Below are 8,321 nucleotides of genomic sequence, written 5' to 3'. Positions count from 1 at the left end.
ATGTACATATCAATATGCAAACTACATGCTTCCTGAACAAAAATACCTGCAGACTCTGGCAAACATTTTGTAAACCAAGCAAGGACTTTCAAGCTCAGTTCATGGCCTTAAACGGTGCAGAAATGAGCAGAAAACTGCCTGAAGGAAGATGATTCTCATGTAAGTTTTACAGTAAGTCATTTCTATTCAGGGACAAACACGCTGGTTAACCTTTTCCTGCAGAATCGGAAGATATGTCTTAATATTCTTCTAATGAATTAGGGAGAGAAACATGTCAACAAACACTGAAAATTATATCATGAAGGACTGAAGCAATAAATTGGATTCATCGATGATTTAAATAATCACTAATACTAATTTAGTATTTGAATAATCGTTAACTGGAGAGTACAGACTCAAAAAACGCCATTTGTTGAAAACACATAATTTTGAGAGCAGTAATTAATCCAAAACTATGCAAAAATATATGTATACATTTTGCACTGGAGATTTATATAAATAAATCTGCTGACGTGGCTTAATTTTAGTTTCACCTCATTCAAATTCTTTGAAGAATTATCCAACTAAGCAGATTTTGTTATCCCAAAAAATAAATCAACAGATCAGCTCTACACTGTGTTGATGTGAAACAGCTGAGCTTTACATGTTACAAGTATTTATTTGACTTACTTCAAAAAGGATTTATTTGTTTGTATCTTTTAATGTGTTTCTTAAACAAAAAATCTACAGGATGTGCCAATTTTTTTTAAACTGAATAATTGTCAGTATATTTGATATTTAGATTTATCAATAACTAAAATAATAGTTTTTTCCAGCCCTAACTGCAAAGACATGCAAAATAAAGAAACTAAATAAATGGAAAGCAACAAAATGATTGGTTTATTAGTGCTCAAAGGCTGAGCAATAAGATTTAAATGAAGTATAAATAAACCAATCTATTTAAATAAAGTGTAAATTGGAAGTTATTTTACTCTGCAGGATTCAGATTTGATCACTTCCTGTTCTTTGTGTCTGTTTGTTTCCTTCGCTGCTGTCAGAAACTTGTCGTCTCAGAGCCGGTATCGTGTTAAACGTGAGTCGTTTGTAGTTTTTGACGACCTGCTGCTCGTCACCCGGAGCTGCTGTCAGCGTCAGAGATGAGCCGACGCTCTCCTCGCTGCCAGAAAGCCGTTTAAACCCGACTCCGTTGACAGAAGACTCAAAGCAGAGGTGGAAGTCTGCGTTCATTAGGAAGACGAGTCTGCAGATTACACAGTAAACTCTCATCACAGCCTTGGCCCTGGAGGACGTTTGATGTGGAAACACAAAGACTCCTCCTCACCGTCACACTCTTCCTGCTGTCCCAGCAGCAGCGAGACAACCAGCCAACTCCGGATCAGAGGAAACTGAGTCATTTTCGCCTTTTAAAACAAGGATTTTGCTTTTCCGGACGAACAGCTGCTACAGAAGGCCGACTGTTAGCTGCCACTTTCAAGGGTCTGGATGTCAAAGGAAGACAGGCGGCATGAAGACGTAAATATCTGACATTTTCCTCAAACGCTGAGCCGCTTTCATGTTTTCAGACACTCTTTGAGTCTAATATCAGCTCTAAAGGCCACAGCGGCAGGGGGTTCTGGGAGCCACATCAAGGCCAGGCGGCGAGCCGGAAAGGAAACATCCACCTGGAGCACAAACTGGTCTGATCTGTGCTCCATTCAACATTAAATCTCAGATTTTTTGCAAAAACAATCAGAAATTTGTTTGTTTGCAGATCATCAGTAGAGCTGAGCTTGGCCTTTGCCCTCTAGTTGATTCTCATCTCCCTTCACTGCTCTGTCTGGGATTTCTCCTATTGAGCTGGATTTCTCCAGTTGAATTTGAATTGTTGAAACGATGGCGTCGATTTTCTGTGCTGTTTTAAAATTATAGTTTCAGTAACAGCAGCAAAGGAAGTGAACAAAGCGATTCAGTCTGCGTTGGACAAAAATCCCATGAGAACAATATTATGTATTTCAAACAACGTGGCAGAGATATTTATTTTTATGAACTTTGTCGATCAAGAGAAGACGGCCAACACCGATCTAAGGAAACTAAATTCAACTGCAGAAAAAACAGACAAACTAAGAAACAAAACACAAAGGAATATGGCAACAACTTTTAAACAATAATGGACTCAGATGGAAAACTAAATATGGCTAACCTAAATAGTAATAATGAACCCAAGAAAGAATCAGAAAAGAAACAATAAAGAGAACTAAAGCACAAATACTAGCAAATCACAAGACTTTATTCCAGGCTTTTATGTAACAAAAAGTTGGTGAAATGTTGAGTAAAAATCAGTTTCATACTTTGGCTGCACAAAATGTCAGTAGCTGCATCTCCATTACCAATGAGCCCCAAAATTTTTTTAAATCCCCCATAATTTTGCAAATGCGATGCTTCCATTAAATAAAAAACACCCCTGAATAAGATTGTTCAGGCGATAAAATCATTAAAAAACACGGAAGGCCATCATCATCTGACCACTTCCTGTTGTCCTCTTCATAGTTTCCACCAGTAGCAACATTCAATTGCTGATCACATGACTCATGCGATGCAAAGAGTGTTTCCATTGCAGTTTTGTCAAACACAGTCATTCTGGTAACACCGACAAAACCAAATTGAAATTGAAGTATTTTCATTAAACAAATTTATTTGTGTTATTCCAGTTTTCGCTGTTATACATTCAATGGAAACGCAGCTACTGATTGTTGTGTGAAATCCAAATTCCAAATGAACAGTCTCTACCTACAGACAGATAAAACACAAATGTATGTTTTATAAATGTAAGGAGATACTGGAAGATGACTCACCCCCTTCAGCAAGGAGTGGAGAGAAACGGAGAATCAGAAAACATCAGGAAATGTTTCGGCTCTGATCATTTAAAATGTTTCGTTATCAACACGGATCTGAGATTTAAGAAGTGAAAAAGATCAGAAACTCACATGCTGTCAGATCAGCGAAGAGAAAGGAAAAAATCATTGAAATAAAATATCAAAGTTTAATTTCCATCCATCCATCCATCCATCCATCCATCCATCCATCCATCCATCCATCCATCCATCCATCCATCCCATCCCATCCCATCCCATCCCATCCCATCCCAGTAATGAATGAAAGGAAATCTCTGAGCTTTTCTTTACTATTTTAAACTAAATCCGTTAGTTTTTCCGGATTTGTTGTCTTTTTTTCCCACATTCAGGCGACTCTTTGGACGGATTCAGACAAGAAAAATCCATCCTGTTGAAACCCACCAGTGAATCCCAAACGTTTTTCTCGTCTTCTTGCTGTGATATGGATTATTGATTTTTGATTTATATGTGACTCCAACAGAGGCTATTTCAATCAGAGCCATTACGGGCTTAACGATCAGAGACAGAAAGTTAATTATGTAGTTATGGAGCCAATAAGTGACTTGTCTGCTACGGTTTAATCTGCCGGGAGAAAACATTATCTCCTACAGGGACATCTTCATCAGCAGAGGAAGAGGAGTGAGATCCAGCAGATCCTGAATTAAATCCTTCGGGATTTAAATTACTCATCCATCGACCCCTGTCCGTCCGTCCGTCCGTCCGTCCGTCCATCCATCCATCCATCCATCCATCCAACCTGTCACACAACCTCACCGATCGGACGTTCACATCGGCTCCAGAATGAATAATCATGTCCACAGCCTCCTGACGGCCTTGCTTTGCTGCCCAGTGGAGAGCCGTCTGAAACACAACCACACACACCTGAACGACAGCTAAAACACACACCTGTAACACAGCCACACACCTGAACGACAGCTAAAACACACACCTGTAACACACACACACACCTGAACGTCAGCTAAAACACACACCTGTAACACAACCACACACCTGAACAACAGCTAAAACACACACCTGTAACACAATAAATATGTTTGATAGACATTCAGACACTAAAATGGAAGTGTTATTCGTGACGCTGTTTTTAATTTAAACTGAGCAGAAACTCTAATTGAGAAGCTGCTAAAGGCCTCCAGGGCAGCAGGGGGCGCCCAGCAGCAGAAGTTGGGTTCTGACCTCCATAATGTAATTTTAGAAGATTACAAATATCTCTAAAGCAGCACAACAAAATTTGTGATTTAGATTTTTTTATTATTATTATGAAACCTGGAGGGACTGCCTATAAGATTCATGAGCATAAACAATTATTTTTACCAAGCAGTGAATGTTGGCTTTTGAAAGGCACATCAGGGTAAAAATGGAGGTCAGAACTGGAGCAGAAATCAAAACACCTATCTAAATGCTGCACTATGTTTTGGTTTTGTCATCATAAACACGGCGGTAAATTACACACGGACTGATCTCATCACAGTGAGCTTTTAAATCACTGAGCCAGATGCTGGATGGTTAGGTCTCTGAGCTACAACTCTCCTGACACTCTTCACTGGTAAAATCTTTACTTTATTTAACCAAATTCAAGCTGTATTGCTATTAGTTTATGTGTTCAGCTGATTTCTCTCTTTTTCTTAACGTCATAAAATAATTTTGTTAAGATGGTAAATAAAATTAAAGTGAGCTACGAGGTTAAACAGAATTGAATGAAGAAAGAGTAAGAAATTATAATATATACCCTTCAAAATAAAATAACTACAGATGCAGCTTTGAGAACGACAAACCGGAGATGTGTAGCTTCTTATGATAGTTAAAGCAATTAAGTCAATCAAATAAAATGATTTTAATTCCGCTAAATAATTTTCAAATCAATAAACCAATAAATAAACTGCCTGAAAGATGTAGATTAGTTTTCGTATTCCTCAGATCTTCATGGGAATATTCGTCTCTGCGCTGCAGGAATGTTGCCTTTTTCTCCCCGCTGCATTCGGCTTTGAACCGATCTTCTCTGTTAAGACGTTTTCCAGCTTCAGCCTTTGTGTCAGACAGACAGAGAAACGCGGCTCGTTCAATAAAGTCCCGCTTTGAAGTGAATTCATGGTTAATTAGTTTAAACAGCTTTGGCTGCGAGCTGCAGACAGACAAACTGCTTTGCGGTAATGTGAGCTTTAATTCAGCCCAGTGGGATTTAATTCTCGACTAAAGAGCCACATTCAAGGACGGTTATCCCATCACCATTGTGCTGAATGGAAATGTGTTGCTAATCGTGTTTGTTAATGTCCCCTAATCAATCTGTGTAAGCACGACTGTGAAGGACACAAAGAAATCACCTACATCTGACACACATTTAGAAAGAAGGAAACGATTTTTAGAATCTGTGAGACGAGCGGAAGGAAAATGATAAAAATAGTCGACACGAATGCTTTTCTTGTGTCAGCAGAAGCACTGAAACATGTACTGTGCATTTCAAGCTAAGGAAAACTTCCAGAGGAATAACTGAAACTGTAAGACGGCTGCAATAAACGGAGAAATTAAATTAATTTAATGTCATGTGGGTAGAAGAAAGAATAACAAAAACGTTTGAAACATTTATAAAACAGAGAAGTTTCTGATTGCTGATCAATCTCTCAACTAATTTTCCCTTCATCAGCACTGAGTAGTTAATAAACCTGAAAAATGCTGCGTGTTTCTGTAAACATCTACAAAGAGCACAAAGTTTTCTTTTCATTTCCTTAAAAATCCAGATACATTTTATGAAAACAAACTTCAAAGCAGAAATTAGGACAGATTTTTTTTTGTTAAGATATCAGAAAAATTCAGGATTAAACTTGTTGATGGTTTTTAATGATGTTCTATTAAATCCAAATCCCAACAATTTCTACAAACCAAATCCACAACAAAACACAAATTAACAGGAGAAAAAAAACTCAGAATTTTAAACTTACAAACTGGATGAATCCAAAGGAAAGTAGAAAAGAAACAAGCAGTTTAACTACATTTATTCTTGACAGAAGTTTAATCAAACCAAACTTTTCTGTTGAAAAGTTTCTTTGGGAACCTAAATGTTTGGTTAGCAAGCTAAATATTTAGTTTGAAGTTGAATATTTAGTTAGCAACCTAAATGTTTAGTTTAGAAACTAAACATTCGACTCCATGATAAATATTTGGCTTATAAATTGAATGTTCAGTTTGAATTAACCACATACATATTTATCTCCAAACTAAATATTTAGTGAACAGAGCTAAATATTTAACTCCAAACTGCAGTAAATATTTAGTTCTGAGCTATATAAATATTTTGTTAGTTCTAACTAAATAAAGCTAATTAAATATTTAGTGGAGCTAAATATGTGTCTCCAAACTAAGCATTTACATCAGAGCTAGTTAGATATTTAGTTAGCTTTAAAGTTGCTAAATATGTAGCGTAATTACATATTCGGCTAAACAGTAAGCTAAATATGTAGCTATGCTACATTTTCCTGCTATGCTAGATATTTATCTTACTAAATAGTAAGCTAAATATAGCTTTATTTAAAGCTAGTATTTAGTTATCTTTAAAGTTGCTAAATATGTAGTGTAATTACATATTTAGCAGTAGTTTAAGCTACATATTTAGCTAGCTAGCTTTCAGCTAGCTAACTAAATATGGCATGTATTACACACGGACTGATCTCATCACAGTGAGCTTTTAAATCACTGAGCCAGATGCCGGATGGTTAGGTCTCTGAGGTGGAACATGTTTGCCAACTCTGGGAAAACCCCAAAACCTTTTACTCCTAATTTAATTACAATCTCTGATAGTTTTTTAATCTCCTTCCTTTTATGTTGCTGCAGCGAATCAAACAATCCAAACTCTGAGTTTTGCTGATTGTTTTTAGCCATTTGTTTCCTCCGCGCTGCTACTCGGCTACAATGGCTGCAGCCTGCGGTTGTCTGCAGGAAGGTTAATTGAGGTTTGTTTTGTCCAGTGATGGCGGTCCGACGCAGAGCGACTGCTGAGGCTGGACAGGCCAGGCGGGTGGAGATTTCATTAGCAGGTGCTAACCGAACCCGGCACCACACGCTGGGCTAGTCTGTGTCTCCACCTGAGACCCAAACACAAAACCCTCAACGCACCGAAATTACAACCTCACAGGTCATCTTCCCTTAAAGTGGGCATTTCTGTTTGCTGTAATTATTACCAATGGTGACACGTTAGGTTGATAAACCTCCTGATTCCGCATGTTTTCCTACCAAACAATTTTGGTTTTACGGTTTTAAAACACAGCAAAAACACAAAATCTTATCAAGTATTATTGGTTTTGTTTCATTTAAAGTAATAAAAAAGGAACTTCCAGCAAGAAATAGGAGTTTGTTTTAAATAAATAATTCCTTAATACTGATGAAAAAGTAAAATTTTATTTGGAAGATTTTTTCACTTATACAATATCAATCCACCATTTTCTTTATAATATCTTCCATTGCCTTCCTAAAACAGTGGCCTAAGTCATATTTTACAGACGTCGTCGTAAGTGAAACATCTGCTTATAACATTAAGGAATATCAATATTAAGGAACTATTGTTCAAAATATGCTCCCAAATCTTGCTGAAAAGTTACACTTCAAAAACACAAATTATTTTTAGTTTGGTTTCTAGTGGTGATATTTGGAAAAAAATGCTAATTTATCTTACAAGTAACTTTTCAGCAAGAATTATGAGTTTCTTTTATCACTATTTTTTTAATATTAATAAAAATAGTACAACTTCTATTGGAAGATTACTTCCCTTTTAACAACACATTTTCCTGTTACAAGTGAAACAATCTGCCAGTAGAACAAATACTTTGTTTATTTTTTAATATTTAAATAATAATAAAAAAGTTTTCAGAGAATATAGGAGCTTGTTTTAGTCAAGAATTTCTTAATATTGATGAAAACGTTCAGCGTTCAACTGTCAGATTAACATTTCTGGTTAAAAATAAAACAGTTCCCTATCAATATTAAAGGAATTTTTGACTAAAATAAACTTCTATATCTTGCTGAAAACTAATAAGTGTACTCAGTATTACTGCTAGAAACTAGACTAAAAAAATTAAGATTCTTGGTAAGATTCTGTGTTTTTGCAGTGTATTGCCTGAATATTTTAACAGTAATTCACATCAGATCCATCAGTCAGTTGCAGCTTTTGCATAAAAGGTAAAGACGCTCTGTGTCAAACGTTCACATGTTTGTGAAAGACGACAGACACCCGTCAGGCTCAGCAGGAGGTCCGGCCCACCATCAGACTCTCTGAGGAGGGAGGACTGCCGGCGGTGACCCGGCACAAGCTGCCAACTGCCTGCCAGCAGCAGCATCTGCTGGATCCAGAGTGACGGGCAGGATGAGGCACAGCGGGAAGGAGACCATCAAAAAGGAGAAAATTTCATTCCCTCCATCTTGATCCAGCCAGGCGTGAAAAGG

The sequence above is a fragment of the Poeciliopsis prolifica genome, unplaced genomic scaffold (assembly GCF_027474105.1).
Source record: "Poeciliopsis prolifica strain line A6 unplaced genomic scaffold, Auburn_PproV2 SCAFFOLD001, whole genome shotgun sequence".
NCBI lineage: Eukaryota > Metazoa > Chordata > Actinopteri > Cyprinodontiformes > Poeciliidae > Poeciliopsis > Poeciliopsis prolifica.
This window is presented reverse-complemented; position numbering follows the sequence as displayed.